The sequence below is a fragment of the Lepus europaeus genome, chromosome 1 (genome assembly GCF_033115175.1).
Source record: "Lepus europaeus isolate LE1 chromosome 1, mLepTim1.pri, whole genome shotgun sequence".
NCBI lineage: Eukaryota > Metazoa > Chordata > Mammalia > Lagomorpha > Leporidae > Lepus > Lepus europaeus.
Window position 1 is genome coordinate 128,215,714 of NC_084827.1, and position 19,406 is coordinate 128,235,119.

The 19,406-nt window shown below is 34.7% G+C and overlaps 1 protein-coding gene across 1 annotated transcript in view; it reads left to right on the forward strand.

The window, feature by feature from the left end:
• Window positions 1–19,406, forward strand: part of ZNF804A (zinc finger protein 804A) — a 343,178-nt gene that overhangs the window by 130,054 nt on the left and 193,718 nt on the right. The window lies entirely within an intron of this gene.

Here is a 19,406-nt window from a genome sequence, read left to right on the forward strand (position 1 = left end):
GACCTTGTCTAAATATGATCAGAGTCGGCAAACTTGGAAGGCTTCCATAGCCTTGGCAACTCATGACGACAGCCTAGGATGGTTACTGGCGCCATAAACTAGAGTGTCAATTTGTTGGGTCAACAACAGGCGTCACTGTGCACTTGCTCCTCATGTGGGATCTCTGTCCTTAATGTGCTGTACATTGTGATTTAATGCTATAACTAGTACTCAAACAGTATGTTTCACTTTGTGTTTCTATGTGGGTGCAAACTGTTGAAATCTTTATACTAAATTGATCTTCTGTATATAAAGAGAATTGAAAATGAATCTTGATGCAAATGGAAGTGGAGAGGGAGCGGGAGAGGGGAGGGTTGCGGGTGGGAGGGAAGTTATGGGAGGGGGAAGCCATTGTAATCCATAAGCTGTACACTGGAAATTTATATTCATTAAATAAAAGTTAAAAAAAAAAAAGAATTCCATTGCATGTGCCTACCAAGTTTTTTTTTACACATTTGTGTTGCTTCCATGTTTTGACCATTGTGAATAATGCTGCAGTGGAAATGGGAATGCAGGTATCTTCTTGAGATTCTTTCAGCTTTGTTGTTGTTATATATCCAGAAGTGGGTCTGTTGGATCATATGGTAGTTTTATTTTCTATTTTTTGGAATTTCCATATTTTATTCTATAATTCCATTTTACATTACTGCCAATACTAGACAAAGATTCCAATTATATTGCAGTATTTATTATCTTCTGTTTATCTGCTATTTGTTTTTTCTTAATAGCCATCCAAGCAAGTTTGAGCTGATATTGTGGTTTTGATTTATTTCCCCTGATAATTAACATTGCCCAGTGCTTTTTCATATATTCATTGACTACTGGTATGTATTTTTTGAAAATTATTTATTCAGTTCTTTTGCCCATTTTTCAGCTGGGAGTATTTGGGTGTTTATTTATTGCTATTATTGTTACCGTATTTGAGGAGTTCTCTACTTATCTTGATACTATGCTTTTTCTGGTATATGGTTTGCAAATATTTTCTTCCTTTGTTAAGGGTCACTTTTCACTCTGCTGTTTATTTGTTTGGAATGTTCTAATTTGATGCCCTTCAATTTGTCTGTTTATACTTTTGCTGCCTGTGTTTTTTGGTGTCCCCATCATAAAACCATTGCTTAGACTAAGGCCATGAAGTTTTGCCATATTTTCTTTTAGTAGTTGCATACAAAGTTTTTATAGTTCAATCTTTAATCCATTTTGAGTTGAATTTTCCTATATGGTAGGAGGGTCCAACAGCATTCTTTTGTACGTAGATACAAAAATAAGTGTAATTTCCAAACACTGTCGCAGATACGTCCTTTCCACTGTGTGCATTCATGACACCCTTGTTGAAGATCAGTTGATCCTGTAACTGTGAGGTTATTCTGGACTTTCTTTGATTTCAGCAGTGTATCTGTTTTTTATTCTATTACCATTTTGTTTTCATTACTGTTGATTTGTAATATACTTTGAAATTAGGAATTCTGATGTGTCCAGCTTTACCTTTCTTTCTCAAGATTGATTTGGCATTCCAGGTCCTTTGTGATTTCATATGAATTTTATGACCATTTTTATCCATTACTATAAAATGTCTTAGAAGTTTTATAGGAGTTGCTTTGCATATGTAGAGCATATACATTCTAACAATATTCTATTCTATTCTGTGAAGGTAGGGTCTGTTTCCCTTTGTGTCTTTGTTAATTTATTTTGCCACAGTTATGTAATTTTCTGTGTACAAGTGTTTCACCTCTTTCCTCTCATTTCTAAGTTGTTCATTCCCATTAATGCTATTTAAAGTGAATTGTTTATTGATCTCCTTTTCTATGTAGCTTTTTGTTAGTATATGAAAAAAGACAATTTTTTGCATGTTGACTTTGTATCTTTTCACTTCTTGAATTTATTAGTTCTAACAGTATTTCTCTGAATTTTTTATGATTGTCTATAAATAAAATAATGTTATCTATAAACACATAATCTTACTTCTACCTCTCTAATCTGTATGGGTTTTATTTCTGTCCCTTACATGAATGCACTGGATAATACTTTCAGTATTGTGTTGAATAGAAGTTACAAGTTGCCTCTTTGTACTTTTCCAGATTATAAAGGAAAAATTTTTAATTTTATCCATTGAGTTTTATGTTAATTGTAGGTTGTCAACTATGGTTTTTACTATGGCCAGATGCATTCTGCTTCTATATAGGTTTTTCAGAGTTTTTATTATGAAAGGATGTTGAATTTTATCAAATAACTTTTTTATATCTATTGGGATGATCATTTGATTTTTTAAAAAAAAAAAGATTTTTTTTTATTTGAAAGGCAGAGTTACAGAGGCAGATGCAGAGGCAGAGAGAGACAGAGAGGTCTTCCATCCACTAGTTCACTCCCCAAATGGCCGCAATGAAAGCCGACCTGAAGCCAGGAGCCTGGAGCTTCTTCCAGGTCTCCCACTTTGGTGCATGGGCCTAAGCACTTTGGCCATCTTCCAGTGCTTTTCTAGGCCTCTGGTTTTTGTGGGCATTTTGGGAGTGAATCAGTGAGTGGAAAGCTCTCTGTTTCTTTGTCAGTCTCTCTGTTAGTCTCTCCTCTGCCATTCAAATAAAGTAAAAATAATTTAAAATTTTAGAAACCAAATATTCTTATTCCTACTGCTTTTTGTTGCATCCCCATAGATTTTTTTTAGAGATTTATTTATTTTATTTGAAAGTCAGAGTTACACAGGGGGGGGGGGGTCTTCCATTTGCTAGTTCACTCCCCAGTTGGCCATAACAGCCGGAGCTGTGCTGATCTGAAGGCAGGAGCCAGGAGCTTCCTCTGTGTCTTCCCACATGGGTAGAGGGGCCCAAGCACTTGGGACATCTTCTGCTGCTTTCTAAGGCTATAGCAGAGAGCTGGATTGGAAATGGAGCAGCCAGACTCGAACCGGCACCCATATGGGATGCGGGCACTGCAGGCAGCAGCTATACCCACTATGCCAGAGTGCTGGTCCCATAGCATAAATATTAGTATGCTTTATTTTCATTTTGATTTATCCTGAATTCAAATATTATAATTTTCTGCACTTGCTTATTCATGCTTATTTTAATCAATGAGTTATGTGAATATATTTATGTTTTATTGTTGATTATCATCCTTTCCTTTCAACTTGAAGAACTCTCTATATTGTTATTTATAAATAAAATATTTGTTTTCTTCTTTTTTCTTCCTTTCTCTTGTGGAAATATTAATTATCTTGATGATATTTCCTAATTCCCTGAATCTGCTATCCATTATTTTTTCTTTTTGTTCATCTGACAATATTTTAAATTATCTATTTTCAAGCTTATTGATTCTTTCTTCTGCTTGATCAAGTCTGCTGCTGCAGTGTACAAAGTGAAATTTTCTTTTCAGTTCTGTTTCTTAGTTCCAGAATTTGTTTGATTTACATATTGGAGGGGGGAGAATTCATTCTCTTTGTTGGTATTCTGAATATATTATATGTCCCTGTACATTTTTCCTTATTTTATTTAACTTTCTGTCTATGTTCTTGGCTTCTCTAAGACAATTACATTGATTTCTTTGTTGGACAGTCCATATATTTCCATTTCTTTAAGGTTATTGCTAGAGTTTATTTTATTCTTCTGATTAATTCATATGTCCATACAACCATATTTTTTGTATGTCTTTTGTAGCTTTTCATTGGTGTTTACATATTTGGAAAAATGCCTCCACTCCTGGTCTTCAGAGATTGAATTCAACAGAATTCAGAAATTAGCTGACCTAGAGATTAGAAGATTCTCACAACTGTTATATCACTATGTCTTTCTTAGGCTTGTGCATGTAAAAGGGGGATTTCCTAGATTCTTTTTTATAGGAGTCTATAACAATCTTACTCCTTTGTTACCTGACTCTTTACTGCAGGCTGGATTGTTGGAGCGAGCGTACCACTCATCTCTTTCTTTTAAGGTAGAGAAGTTCTGTGCCCCCTGCCATAGTTGCTGAGCTGCTCTGCATGAAGCAGTTTGTCCGCACTTTTTGTTTGTTCTAGCTGCACCCACTAAACTGTGAGGATTCCATTAGTGTTTTGGATGAAGGAAAAACGTAAACCAACCCTTTGGGAAGTGCACCAAAACACCAAAAGAAGTTGGAGGCACACTCCACACCTCTCCATCCATCTGGATGAACAAATATGAGGCCTTGTACATTTTCTCAATCTTGTAGAACCATGCTGGCCACGATAACCCACAAGTTCCTTTACCTTGATTCTCCCAAGAACCTGATATATCCCAGTTTAGTCAGTGTTCTGTGTGAGGTGAGATAAAAGCAAGCCGCCCAGGCAAGTCAGTCCTCATCCGGTCTGCTCCAATGACTTTAAATGCTTTTAGGTCTCTCTCTTTTATTATCTTTGTGTAATTGTCTAGTTTGAATTTGTTTCTGCAGCTGAAGCTTATTTGACAAAAGTATCAAACCCATCCTTCAAATCATTTCATTATTTAGGATTCTTAGACCTAAAGAAATTTGTTTTTCTTCTGTGAATTACATACAGTCTTGTGTATCTCACCCCAACGATATTTTCTATCGATTCATGCTTACATTCTTTATTTTCTCCTCTATATTATAAGCTTGTCAAAGCACCAACTCTGGGCCATATATAATTTTATAATTTATAGTATCAAATTATTATTTTGATAATATGTTGAGAGGAAATGCAAGTCTAAGTTATGTTACAGGACTATTACTAGAAACCCTAGATAATGCAAATATTAACTATGCAGTCCTTCATCTTTTCATTCATTATATCTAAGCTGAATTATGTCTAAGAATAAACCATTAAAATGCCTTTAACAGTGTTATTCTTCATGTTCCATTTATATAAAACGCATATTCTCTACAAGGCAATGAAAACTGCCTTTAATGCAAAAAAGGAAATATTGTGTCTTTTCAGATGGAAATTAAATTTCTATTTGGGTTTATTGCATATTCAAGCTAATACACATGAGGAATTAAATAAGGTCATTTGGAGAGATTTTTTTAAGCAATATGTAGACATCTGTTAAAGAATAGGCTAAGTAGTACATTTTGTTCAGAAACACCAGTAAAGTTATTAAATGGATTAAATCTTTAAAAGTTACAATAAGTCACTCCACTATGTTTTAATGTTTTAACTGCAGACACCTCTGATTAACTAGAATTACTTCTAACTAAAAGATGTTTAATTACTAAATCATGTTGGGAGGTGTATAATCTACTTTGAATCATTGCCTAGTCTGAATTAAAATATAAAAGCCATCCAGAAAGTGTCTGAAACTAGTGGCTAACGAAAACTCTGGACAATATTCAAGTAGTTAAAAGTCTGAATTTTTCTAGTCCTCAAGGTCTGAAATAACTTGAAGCCTTTATGGCTAACATTCTTCAAGAATTACTCCTTACACCTGTACAATGTGTGTAACCTAGATTGTATTTTGTTCTTTGGTAATATCAACAGATGACCCAAATTGATGAATACCTATGATGCTTAGCTAGATTGCAGTTAAAGAGTTCACTACTAAAAATATGCCCAAATTTGAGCCTCAGATTTGTAGTTCTTTACATTTGCTATAAGATGAATAAATGATGTTAAGTGCAATACTTTCTAAAAGATATTTATTATATCATAACCTGAAATAATGTTATCAGTTTTTTTGAAGGTGTTTTGGTAAATTTTAATTTACCTATTAATATGTTTATAAATTAAATTTGAACTAATCTGTTATCCAATCTTTTTTACATGAATCTTCTGCTGAAGAATCATCACAATGAATCACTGAATCTTCTTCACCTTACAAAGACCCTGGCATATAATAGGCTTTGAAAGAATACAGGTTTAAGGAATAATTGGATTCAAGCAGATGTTCAAACATTGCTTCATGCCAACAGGACTTATGCCTGTAAGAATAACACTTTTGTGGGAAAAAAAAGCCTTTCAAAATTCCACAATTCTCATCAGTTTTTAACTTGCAAATGGTGGGTTGTATTTTATTTAGTCATGTTATTTGGCAAAAATATTGATAAGTATGATTTAGCTTTTCATTTTAGTAACCAGAATTACTTGCAGAAGTGTTAGAAAAGCAATGAATTATTCTGACTCTGAAATAACTAAATATTCAACTGAATAAATAATTAGAATCATTAGAATCATATATAAGTACATTATCAATGTTGATGATTATTATATATGTTAGTGATTCCTCCTTCATGTATTTTTCCTACATTAGTACTTTTACTTTATTGTGAAGGTAATGCAAATATTGTATATTCTCTGTTGTCCAACTCATACTTTAAGCATTTTAATTATCTCATGTTTTCTCCCAATAAAGCTATGATATTTCAGTAATCAATGTAATAATTGTATAATTCTCTTTAATTTTTATACTACCAAAACCATTAGAAATCACCATCAGCAAAAAAGGCAAATGTTATAAAAATTCCTCAATGTTGCCAGAGTTTGAAAAAAAAATTATCTGGCCAGCACCACGGCTTACTTGGCTAATCCTCCACCTGTGGCGCATGCAACCCGGGTTCTAGTCCCGGTTGGGGCACCGGATTCTGTCCCGGTTGCTCCTCTTCCAATCCAGCTCTTTGCTGTGGCCCGGGAGTGCAGTGGAGGATGGCCCAAGTCCTTGGGCCCTGCACCCGCATGGGAGACCAGGAAGAAGCACCTGGCTCCTGGCTTCGGATCAGCGCGGTGTGCCGGCCGCAGCAGCCATTGGAGGGTGAATCAATGGAAAAGGAAGACCTTTCTCTCTGTCTCTCTCTCACTAACTCTGCCTGTCAAAAAAAAGAAAAAGAAAAAAATAAGAAAAAAGTTATCTTCTCGTAATTCATGATAGCAGTACTGTGCTCATAACTTCTCCCTGTGTTTTGAGTGAGTAGGCAGAATAGAATAAAGCTTACAATTGTATGCTAACACTATCCTATGCTTTTAATAAAAAGTTAGTTAACATATTTTCTTTTTTTAAGATTTATTTTATTTATTTCAAAGAATTACAGAAAGAGGTAGAGACAGACAGAGAGAGGTCCTCCATCTGCTGGTTCCATCCCCAAATGGCCACGATGACCAGAGCTGAGCCAATCTGAAGCCAGAATCCAGGAGCTTCTTCCGAATATCCCACATTTCAGGGTCCCAAGCATTTGGGCCATCCTCTGCTGCTTTCAAAGGTTCATTACCCAGGAGCTGGATCAGAAGTGGAGCAGCCGGGACTTGAACTGGTGCCCATATGGTATGCCGATGTTACAGGCCGAAGCTTTTACCCACTGCACCACAGTGCTGGCCCCATCATATACTTTTAAATCATATAATTTATAGAATACCTATATGGCATGGAGATTAACTTTTAGTTATCTATATTTTAATACTTCACCAAACAAATATTCATCCAGTAGAAGCAAACTTATGAAAAGTTGTGAACAGCCTGTTTGTGTTTGTGTGTGCATACATGTGTGTGCATGCATATACATATAAAACTATTTGGCTATATAAATCAGATGTGGTCCTTTGTATTTCTTGATAGATTATATAGAGACCTTCCTTGAATTATGATGACTTAAGATTCTTTTACTTTGCAATGATGTGAAATTGATGTGCATTCACTAGAAACTGTACTTGAAATTTTGATTTTTTCATGTGCTGAAAATATTCAGGCTGGTATTTTCATAATGTTGGGCACATGTGAGTGGCACGATCACTATCACCAGATAAACAGCACCACCATACAATATACTGTTTTTGCTAAGCTGTGATGTTCAGTAGGTTGTGGGTATTAAAGCATTTGCAACTGATGCTGTTTTCAGCCTACAAGGGATGCAGCAGGACATAACCATGTCATGAGTTGAGGAGCATCTGTACTCCTCCAACTGTCCTTCTTTACCATAGTGTGGGGGCATTCTGGAAGTTCCTATGTGGAAATCCTATCATAAGTGCTCTAAAATCATAATGCAATAGACCCAAAGCACTGCAGACATCCATCCCAGTGGGGTCTCAGGTATGAAGACACATCAACTAGACATCAAGAAATTATTTGGTGAACTTGCAGAACATTGTTGAATAATGGCAAAAGAAAGTCTCAATCATATACTACTGTAGAGCTCCTTTAAATGATATTTTGTGCATTTCTTTCTCAAGATCTTTGATTGCAGCTACCCTGAAATATTTCTATTTATTTCTGAATTTTCCCAATTTTATTCAAATTTAAAGATGATCTCACTTATTTCCACATCGTCTTTATTTCAGATATTTTTGTTGTTAATTCTGCCTTTCTAGAATAAGTTAGTCAAGGTCTTTTCAGGCCATCTCTGTGCTTTACCACTGTCACTTTCCAAGATTTTCATAGTAAGTGCACAGGCTATAATCTGATAAAGCTAGAGTTATTACTAGAGGATATGAAATGAGAGAGAACACAAATGTGAATTCACACAAGTTTCATTTTTGCTGTAATGTTACATGGAGACTCATTAAAAGCAGCTATCAAATTACATATAAGTCTGGGCCACCACTGTGGCATAGTGAATAAAGCCACCGCCTGCAGAGCCAGTATCCCATATAGACACCGGTTCAAGTCCTGGCTGCTCCACTTTTGATCCAGATCTCTGCTATGGCCTGGGAAAGCAGTATAAGATGGCCCAAGAGTGTGGGCCCTTGCACCCATGTTGGGGACTTGGAGGAAGCTCCTGGCTCCAGTCTTTGGATTGGCCCAGCTCCAGCCATTGCATCTCTGCCTTTCTGTAACTCTGCCTTTCAAATAAATAAATAAATATTTTTTTTAAAAAAATTACATGTAAGTAGACAAACCTATAATCCTTTTTATTAATATACTGATAATTTTATATTACATATTTATGTATACATATATAAATATACGTATATGAAGAGAGAGAGAGATGTAGGAGAGAGAGAATCCAGTGTGTTTTTGACAATAAAATGAAGAAATTTTCCTGAATAGCATGACACTTCCCTTGATGTTTCCCTAAAAGAAAGTCAAGTGTTAGACATTCACTTGCTATTAAAAAATGCTTTTGTGAAAATGAATCCAAGTTCACTACTCTCTCCAAATCATCCTATTCTAAAGTAACCTATTTTGTATCTACATTGACATTAAGTAATTTAAACACTGCTTAATAGTTAGTACAAAATAAGTGGACATTCAGAGACATAAACAATTCCTTCTGAATGTTGTATTTAAAATTACTGGAAAATAAATGATACACAGATAAAATTTCTACCTGAAATATTTTATAATTTTGCATTAAACTTTGATATTCAGAAAATGTTAGTGCATATTCAAATCTAATATGAATACTTGTGAAAAATACACTTTGATAATGAAGTTTCACATCTATAATTAAACACAATAAGTCTAGTGTACCAGTTGTTTATAATTGTATCAGAAATATCCAGAGTTACCTTCAAAGAACTGAAGACAGTGAGGATGCTGTACTCAATATTGACATATGAATTGGTTAAATACATGTTCTGAAAATTAGATAATGCCATTTGAAGTATATCCACCAGTAAAAACAATCACTTTCCATTTGTACAATACAACATTGGTGCCACACTTGGCTCCATATACAGAATTAAGGTGAAATTCTCCTTTATCTTTATTTCCTAGACAAGATCATCAATTTAGTGATGAAATAATATTTCACCAAAAGAATTTTCCTCCAAAAAGTTTTAGCACAATGCAAAAGTCTGGATTTCATGGAAATTATAGAATATTTTTAAACATTTTATTGCAGAACAATTTTAAGTTTACAAAACAAAGATTGTGAAGTCATAGAAAGGACTTAACAGATATTCCTCACCATTATCTCCTGTTAACATCTCATATTAATATATTTGTACAATTAATGAGGCATACCCAGATTCTCTGATTTGTTTTATCCAAACTCCTTTTATCACCTCCGCTCTTCTAGTCTCTAATAATTAACATTTTTTGTTCAGATTGAGGTTGTCTGTTTAATTTTAGCTCCCACATATAAAAAAGTTGCACAATTTGTCTATATCCATCTTATTTCACTCAACATAATGTCTTCCAGTTCCATCCATTTTGCTGCAAATGACAGAAATTCATTCTTTTTTTATATTTAAGTAGTATTCTGTTACATATATATTAATATAGGATTATATCTAACTATCAAATTGTTCTGTACATCAAAGGAAACAATCAAGAGTGAAGAGGCATTGGTAGGATGGGAGAATATATCTGTAAGCTAGTTATCCTACAAAGGATCAATATCAGAATATATCAGCAACTCAAAAAACTCAGCAACAACATCTTTCTTAATATAATCTCATATGCTTAGTTTTGACACATTTTTTATCCAGTCATCTGATGATGGACGCTTTAGTTGATTCCGTATTTCATCTGTTGTGAAGAGTGCTGCTATAAATATGCTCGAGCAGGTATTTCTTGATTACAGTGATTCTTGTCTTTTGGCTATTTAACCAGTAGTGTGGATTCTGAATCATGTGGAAGTCCCATTTCTAGATTTTAAGCAATCTCCATAATGTTTTCAACAGTGACTCCCCTAACTTACATTCTTATAAATAGAATAAAAGATCCCCATCTCCCACATCCTCACCAGCATTTCTTACTCTCTGTCTTTTGGATAGTGGCCATTCATACATGGGTGAAGTATAATCTCACTGTGGTTTTCATTTACATTTCCCTGATGGCTGATGATATTAAGCAATTTTTTTTCAATTATTTGTTGACCATTTATATTTCTTTTGAAAACTGTCCAAGACTTTCAGCATTTCTTTTTTTTTTTTTTGAGGTTTTTTTTTTTTTAAGATTTATTTTATTTATTTGAAAGGCAGAGTTACAGAGGTAGAGAAAGAGAGAGAGAGAGAGAGAGAGAGAGAGAGAGAGAGAGAGGTCTTCCATCTGCTGGTTCACTTCCCAGATGGCTGCAACGGCTGGAGCTGCACAAAGCTGAAGCCAGGAGCCAGGAGCTTTTTCCCAGTCTCCTATGTGGGTGCCGGGACCAAGGACTTGGGCCATCTTCTACTGTTTATCCAGGCCATAGCAGAGAGCTGGACAGAAGTGGAGCAGGGGACTTGAACTGGTGTCCGTATGGATGCTGGCACAGTAGGTGGTGGCCCAGAGCATTTTTTTTAACTTTTATTTAATGAATATAAATTTCCAAAGTATAGCTTATGGATTACAATGGTTTCCCCTCCCATAACTTCCCTCCCACCCGCAACTCTCCCCTCTCCCGCTCCCTCTCCCCTTCCATTAGCATCAAGATTCATTTTCAATTCTCTTAATATTCAGAAGATCAATTTGGTATATATTAAGTAAAGATTTCAACACTTTGCACCCACATAGAAACACAAAGTGAAGCATACTGTTTGAGTACTAGTTATAGCATTAAATCACAATGTACAGCACATTAAGGACAGAGATCCCACATGAGGAGCAAGTGCACAGTGACGCCTGTTGTTGACCCAACAAATTGACACTCTAGTTTATGGCGCCAGTAACCACCCTAGGCAGTCGTCATGAGTTGCCAAGGCTATGGAAGCCTTCCAAGTTTGCCGACTCTGATCATATTTAGACAAGGTCATAAAAGACAGGGTGAGGATAGTAACCAATGATCCTAAGAGTGGCATTTACCAGGTTTGAACAATTATATAGCATTAAGTGGGGAAGAGGACCATCAGTACACACAGGTTGGGAGTAGAGCCATTGGAGGTAGAATAGAGGTTATGATTACGAAGGAATGAGGCCCAATTGCATTAGACAGGGTCTAGAACAAAGGACAGAGTCATTATTAGAGGAGCTAAGAAAGGTGCTGTCTAAGCTACAATTAAGTTTTCTGATTTAGAGGCAAATAGAACCTGACAGAAGGGGCTTGATAATAATCTGGTGGGCTTTAGGTCTTGTAAGTTAAGAGGCCCAGACCTATCTATCTCTTCACATGGGGTACATCCTAAGGGAGGTATGAACCTCCTAGGGGAAGGCACTCTGTTGACTTTCATTACTTAGCTGGCCTGGGAGGAGAGCTAGCCAAGTAAAGGCAGGTGGCATCTCAAATAAGAAATTTACAGTTCTGCCTGCAATGTTGCTGACCCTGGTTGGCTGTCCCCTCAGCTGCAGTGGTCACTTTGGAAGTTGGGCTGAGTGAAGGGCTTTTCAGCTTAGAGCCAATAAGATCTGTGGCTCTGACCTGGGCATCCTTCGACTCCAGGGCAGGTCCATTTCCAGTGATCCAACTCTTGGCAGAGCTGCCAGGGCTCCTCACAAGTGACTTCTGCTGAAGCCCAGGCTTACCACATTGAAAGCCACTGCAGTGGACTGGCCTGTTGGGTCTCCTTGAGGGCAGATCACTGTACAGATCAGCCATTAATAGGCCTGCCACCCATTGCTTCTGATGCCGAGCTTTCTTTTCCTCCTGGTTTGTGTTAAAGCAGACCAGAGGATGCAAGTCAAGGGAGTGCCCAAGTCCCATCTCTAATCTTCAGTGGCCTGAACTACAAGTCTAAAGTCACAGGCATGTTCTGTAGTAGTTTTTCTAAGGTAGACAATGCCCATGAGGAAAATTATATTCTCATTTAACAACTTTCTTTCCCTTTGGTCTGAAAGGGAGGTTTTTTCTACTTACTGTTTACTTCGCTGATGGCGAAATAAATCTTGCTATGAAATTAATATTTAAGCTCTTATTTTGGCTATGCTATTACAGAAAAATGTTAGCCATCTCTTTTATAAGGTCTAAAGATTAAATTGTGCGTCCTACAGATTCCTTCATAATAGAATTAGTTTCCTACCTTGAAGAGAATAGAGAAATGAAAGAACAAGTTGGGCTTAGAATAGAGAAATGAGGGAGCAATCCTAGATCGCTTGCTGACAATAGCAATATCACATGAATACTTAGCAAACCGTTTCAACCATTAGATAACAACTTAAGAAAACATTTACCAGAAGGTCCAATGCCTTCTATAAATTTTAAGAATCATGTATTTGAAAACACCTCTTAAATATCTAACATGGTGTAGTTTGTTTAGCCAGTAAACTTAAGCACAACCATCTAAAATGTTTTTAGTTTCTTTCTACCAACACGTTTAAAACATATGATACACAGATTCAGGTCACACAAATTAAAATGTATCTTTGATTGATTTTAGCAGCTTAAATTTATGGACAATCTTATCTATAAGCCATTTAAAATAAAACTCTTAATAAAATTTTCCCATGTGGACATACAATATGTACACACATATAACATAACATAATAGACTAATATAGCATTTTTAATAATAGCTTTTAAAATCTTTAACTCTTTTTGTAGATTGCCAACTGATTTGAATTGCTTTTTGTTTTTAGTAACCTCAGTTAACCACACTTTCTCTCAGTTGGTACTGTGAATACGTTATTGGCTTCATCTGTTTACAGAGCCATCCCAAGATGCTGAATACAATAGAAGTGGCTGGAAAAAGTCCATAGGAACCTATAGGAGGACAGCTAAACACAGAACCAACAACGCTTTAGTTTTATGAGCAGCAAATCATATGTAACTATGGATGACAAAAGACTTTAAGTCGCCATGTTTAAAATTATAAACTCATCAACCAAGAAGAGGCACTTGCTTACTTCACAGTATTTTTGAAAGCACCTGTAGGATTTTACAAGTATTTAACCCTGTAGGCCTCTGGGGCTTTCTCATTAAGATAACTATCATGTCTAGTAACACAAGATCATTAGACTTTTTAATTCTCAAACGTTTGTATTAATAACATTTTCCATTATAGCAACTTAAAATCTGGTACCACGTCACATCTTGACAGTACTTCTAATATAATCCAAATAGCCTGATTAGTTGGTGTCTCTATAAGATGAGAGACATAGGTCCTTTGATTTTTTCAGTTGGGAACAAACTGGAAAAACCAAAGTCCAAGATTTACTGGAAATTTTAGAGTCCAGATTGTTTGAAACTTTCATTTTTTGAATGCCTGTCAAGAATGCCAAGAAGGCTCAAAATCCAAAATATCTGGTTGAAATAAGATTCCTTAAAATCATGACATAACGTAGACCAAATTTGATCATTGTTACAAGGTGATTATTCAAATCTTTGAAAATAAGCACATATTTAAATAACCCATAGCTCTTAATAAAAATTCAGCTGTTTTTGAACAATTAGAATTTAACAGACATCAAGAGAACATAATAGATTACTTTAACACATTGCTTTAACAGAGCATCAGATTTTAATTCTATGTCAAAGAGAAATTGAGCTTCCTGTGATCTTTTGCTGTGAGGTTTCCTTCCTTTACCTTCTTTCATATTGATGACCATGTTTCTGTGTTTCTGTGTGTAACACATCTTTAAGCATTTCTAAACTGGATTGGTTGCTTTTTGTTGATAACGTTGTTGAGTGTTTTGAGTTGCTGATATATTCTGGATGCTAATGCTTTGTAGGATAACTAGCTTACAAAATTTTCTCCTATTGTACTGGATAATTCTTCCCTTTTCTGGGAAGAAGCTTGTGAGTTTGACATAATCTCATTTATCTAGTTTTGCTTTTGTTGCCTGTACTTTTCTGGTCTTACTCAAAACTGTCATGTTAGTAGTATTTACCCTAGAGAGAAATTTAGGCTTGATTTACACTATGCAACCATTCAGAACAGCGTTACTTTACTTATGCTATTAAAGTAATTATCCAATTTAAGAACATATTACTGTGAAGATACCACCTGGCATAATACAGATTCTTGTGGGCAGAATTCATTTTACTACGTATTACTACAAAAACCATAAAATAACAGATAATCTCTTAAGTAGCCTTTTACAATATTAAGAATTATAAGAGGTAAGGTGGGTATATAAACACATTGAAAAATCTCTCTGCTTTAATAGAAATTCATTGTAAAATTTAAGTTTAAAGCAGTGATTTGTCAAATTATTAAAAGGTTTACATGATAGGAATTTTAAAATACTGAATTGAATGACACATGTTACATGCTTAACAACATACCCATGTATTTCTCTATGATTGGCATATAAAGTTTTCCATCAAGTTGAAGTCACTTTATATTTCCATATTAGCATAAAAATTTATAAAATGTTTAAATTCAGAAAACTTATAGCAAAGACGTTTAACCAGGTCTACGTGGATTAAAATCACATCTCATTTTGCATAGTTCATTAAGGTTTGAGACATGTAATAACTACTAATATTGAGAATAATTATCTTGTACCAGTACCAGTCTGATTATATTATAGATCTATTTTTCAACCATGAGATATTAGTGTTTCAATTCTAAATGACAAAAACATATATCTACTTTAATGAAAATGTTTCTTCAAGTAATCTACTTATTTCAGATACTTCTTGTTTAATTATTTCTATATACACACTGTTTTGTTAAATGCACATTTTAAACTCTGAAAACAGCAAATGCTTTCCATGCAGTCAAGTGGCAATATTGTACAAGCAATAGGGAAACAACAATGATTAATCATGATACTTGCATTTTTTTTTCAATATTTTTGTCAGTAGGTTGGTATGCAGTGATCTAGGTATTCATGAATTTCTTTATTCAGTCAAGAAGGTATTTTATGTTTATCTAAATACTTGCAAATGACTAGATAGTTTTTTTTAATCTTTTTTCTTTGAGAAGCTTATTTGATTTTATACATGAAAATGAGCATAAAAAATGAGCAGAGTTACTCTGCAGTGTTAGATATGGATAAAGATTTTTGAATAATGTTGAACTTACGAGATTAAACATACTTTTTGCAGTTGTATCACCCTTATACTTAATTGTTTCTGCTTCTTTTCCTCCTCCTGTTTCTCAAAATCTCAACCCTTACATATGTATTTCTGGTAAGTTATGCTCCAGGAAGAGGCCAATATATTCTAGACTTGATCAGCTTATAGTAAAAGAAACACATTAGTAAATTGATGTATATAAATTGTAAAAGGATGGGATAAAAATATTTCAATTACATTTATTGCCATTTGTTTTGCTGTATCAGCACTTATGGAGACATAGTGAAGAAGAAATTATAATTGCTATAATTAAAAAATATGACTTTGAAATCATGTAGAAAGCAGAAAAGGGGCATCATGGATGTAATAAGATTATAAATAATGAAGTTAAACAATCAGAATCAGTAATGCAGGGAACCATGAAGAAGCTTGGGAGAAGGTATGCTATATGAAAGTGCATGGGAGACACCCAGTAAGAAAAGATACTACTACTTAAGTCAGTAGTTAGAGGGATTAATGGTCACTTGCTTATTCAGCAAACTCTTGTTGACCACATGCTTTATGCTAATTTCAGATTCTGCAAATATGTATAGGAAGCATTTCCACCTCTAAGAGAGTTGACTGTCAAACCACAGGAAGACATATGTAAATAAATGAATTACAATGTGACTTAAGCAACATCAGAAATGTGTATCTCTCATCCAAGTAATAACCAGACCTGACCACTTACCTTCTAATAGCAGATGGGATCAGGCATGTTCAGGGTGGTATGGCCATAGACTGAAATGTGTATCTATGTATAACTACAGAACAGGTAAAGAAGAGGTAGAAGGGTATATAGAATATTGTGAGATAAATAAAAGTTTTTCACAGAGGAATGGAAATATTTGAAAAGGCTTAAAGAGGTAAAATCATATGGTCAGAATAGGGCACTAACCTAACACCTAAATTTTAATATAAGAATAATAGAAACCACCACATTTTTCTTTTACGGGGTATTTAAAAAATTATTGGATATATAGTTATTTACAAGGGCATTTAGAAATTTTTTAAGAATTAAGACCTTTACCATCAAGTATAAGAAAAACACAAAGCAAGTAACTACTAGGAATTTGGAATCAGATTATTCTGTATTTTGATTTTAGCTTGCCTTTTAAAAGTACAATGAGCTTCGGCAATTTCTTAGCTTGCCTAAATTCTTTTTTATCTACTATAATGTGAGAATAGCAATATGTACATGTAAGTATACATAGGGAAAGCTGATGGAAATATGTGGATAACTGCTAAATTTAATTGTTATTATAAAGAATGTATTGAATGTATCATTTTGTATCTGAAAGCATCGGATTATTTTCAAAATTTAAGTATAGTGTATAGAGATATCTTTCATTCCCTGATTCATTTTCCAAATGCCTTCAACAGCTGGAGCTGGGCCAGGCTGAAGCATAAAGCCAGGAACTATATCTGCATCTTCTGTGTTGGTGGTGGCAGAAAATCAAGTACTTCGGCCATCATCTGCTGCCTCCCAGGCACATTAGTAGAAAGTTAGATCAAATGCAGAGGCAGGACTCAATACTAGTTACTCAGATATGGGGTATGGGGGTTCCAAGCAGCATTTCAACCATTACCCCCAGTGCCAGCCCAATTGCCATTGTAATATTTTGTTTGAATAGGTGTAAGAGTGATAGCTCATTATGGTATTAACATATCCATTATCATAAAAATATCTTACTAAATAGGTAACAAGTCTTCTGAATTTAAGAATATATTGGATTGAAATTTGTATTAAGAAACAATTCTGCTGTAAGTTACTAGAGAGTTACATAAAGAAGTAGAAAAATGTCTATTTTAAATTAGATGAGACTAAAGCAAAACGTTCAGAGTACATTTAAGAAATAGTCTGCATTCATCAATGTAATTCAAACATATCAGGAACCAAAAACTTCAAATGTTGAACTAAATAATAATATTCTCTATATTAGAATCTTATATATTATCCATTCCTTTTCTGTAACATCCCCAGAAGTTACACTCATTATATAAGCATAGCACCTTAAAATTGTTATAAAAATTCATAGTTATATCCACTGGGTGAATGTCTTAGGTCTTAGAAAAGTTTATACCTGAGAACAGCTTTTAATTATAGGAATCCTACTTCTGCATTCCCTAAGTTTAAAAAAAGGATCAATGTACAAAACACATCAAAAGAAAAATGTTTTGTGTATTATATGTAGCATAATAGCAGTAAAATTGTGGAAGTTGATCTCCAGCATTACCAAGCTTGAGGAATTATGTGAAACAGAAAAATAGTTTCCTTGGTAATTTAACCAAAGTATATCTATCCACAGCTGAAATAACATGAAAAATATAACATTTCTTTTGCATTTTCTGAAAAGGAACTTTATTTTTTTCAGAACATATGTTAGCATTTCATGTAGGGTCTTATTAAAAATGCCCTGGCATTTCTGTTTGCCTGAATAGAATTTCACTACCTCACACGTCTTGAGCATTATAAAATACCACATTAACCTTTCTAACAGAGCTTGAAATGACACAGAAGATATATTTTTCCAGCAAATGTATTATTCATTAAATAAATAGTAGAAGCAATATGAAAGAATTGTCTGAGTAGTAAAATTTAATCAAAGCAATTAAAGTCAAAGGTGTTAATATATTGCTAGACATATCAGAGCCATTAAATACTGTTGGACTCTTCCTTCAGGAATGAAATAGACTTCTACTTCAAGTACTCCAGTGAACCATTATTATGTCTCATCATTTTTGTACTAACTCATGGTGCCTAATTTATTCCAAGTACTTGTGCATCAGATGCTTTGAAGTTTATATTTTTCTTTTTGCTTATATATGATAAGCTGTTTCTAACTTTATTTGGTACTGATTTTTAGCTCTACCATAACAATATCCCCAAGGAAATATATTTCAAATATACAAATCATTTTACATGTCATGATAGCAATAATTGTCAAAACAAGTATTGCATGCAATGCTTTATGATTTACAGTGGTGGTTGAATTCCAAATATTCTTTATAAAACTATACTAAAGATTTTCTAAATAGCCAAATAGAATGAGAGGAGTTATCCATTTATGGAAATCTACAATGTGTCAGATGCTATCTTTTTTTTCTTTTTCTTTTTCTTTTTTCTTTTTTTATTTTTGACAGGCAGAGTGGACAGTGAGAGAGAGACAGAGAGAAAGGTCTTCCTTTTGCTGTTGGTTCACCCTCCAATGTCCGCCGCGGTAGGCGCGCTGCACGGGTGCACTGTGCTGATCCGAAGGCAGGAGCCAGGTGCTTCTCCTGGTCTCCCATGTGGGTGCAGGGCCCAAGCACTTGGGCCATCCTCCACTGCACTCCCAGGCCACAGCAGAGAGCTGGCCTGGAAGAGGGGCAACCGGGACAGAATCTGGCACCCCGACCGGGACTAGAACCTGGTGTGCCGGTGCCGCTAGGCGGAGGATTAGCCTGTTGAGCCACGGCACCAGCCCAGATGCTATCTTAAATACATTATATTTAGACTCTCATTTAGTATTTTTATTATTGACATTTGCAAACAAAATATATAAATAACTTGCTCAAGAAGATCTCAACTAGTAAGTGGCAAGCATATTGTAGAGGATACACAAAAATTAAAATTAATTCTC